Source organism: Perkinsus marinus, assembly GCF_000006405.1.
Source record: "Perkinsus marinus ATCC 50983 genomic scaffold scf_1104296959024, whole genome shotgun sequence".
Lineage (NCBI taxonomy): Eukaryota > Perkinsozoa > Perkinsida > Perkinsidae > Perkinsus > Perkinsus marinus.
Genome location: NW_003206552.1, coordinates 1 through 966, shown reverse-complemented (window position 1 = coordinate 966; position 966 = coordinate 1). Strand labels below are relative to the sequence as shown.

The 966-nt window shown below is 51.1% G+C and overlaps 1 non-coding gene across 1 annotated transcript; it reads left to right on the top strand.

The window, feature by feature from the left end:
• Positions 1–578: 578 nt before the first annotated feature.
• Positions 579–652, top strand: Pmar_PMAR002806. Its single transcript has one exon. It is a non-coding gene; the product is annotated as a tRNA-Val (tRNA).
• Positions 653–966: the final 314 nt, after the last annotated feature.

The window sequence follows — 966 nt, the reverse complement described above, 5'->3', positions numbered from 1 at the left end:
TTCAATCCATCTCCAACCCATATCTCCCACACCATGTAGCCTCCCCTTCCCTCCTTGTAATCCCCAAACCCCCCCCAAACCCTCTCTCAGAGCAAGCGTTTCGGTGCCCACCCAAGAACCCGGAACCAGCCGCCTTGCCCTGGCCGAACCAATCTCATCATCTCCCGTTTGACCGTAGCTGCACAATCGTTATTAGAGACGACACTGTGCATTCACTCACTCATAAAGTTCGATCAAAGGTTTCCCAAGCTCTTCAAGAACGACGCTGCCGCGGCCATCCATTCTGGTCACAGCAGCAATACTTTGGTTCCACGCAGTCTGAAGGCTGACTGATAGAGTTCAAAAGCCGATACGCGTCCACCTCCAACTCCTTCATTGGATGGCCCTGGGCAGCACGAGAAGCAGCGGCAGGCGTCCAATTGGACAAGACCTCACGCCGGAGCAACTCGCTGATGTCGGTAACGTTACGAGAGAGAGTTAGGAACCCTGGCGTCGCGAAGCCCTCATAACCGTAAGCCTTCACCTGATGAGGGACTTGTAGAGGCGATAAACTTGCACATGGTTCTTCGATTCACATCGCTGGAATGGTCTAGTTGGTTATGACGATCGCCTCACACGCGATAGGTCCCGAGTTCGATTCTCGGTTCCAGTACTTTATACTCACCAGAGGCCATTTCTCTAAGCTCATCTTCAACCCGTTAGCATTTGGCTTCTCTCCGAACACTGATTACAAAATATACTTGCGATTACAAATACACCACAGTTCAACAGAAGACCCACAACTTTGACAAAGACCTATGTCTGTCCTCCCCGACAATGCGCGAATGAAAGCACCAGTCTTCTTCAAGTCGTAGTCGTCGATATCTGTTTCCATATCCGCCGAGAAAACCTATTCTCCATACTTGGGAAACCTGCCCTATGCTTCTACGAGACTCGACTCTCACCAATGTCGAAGGCCACAAGCGG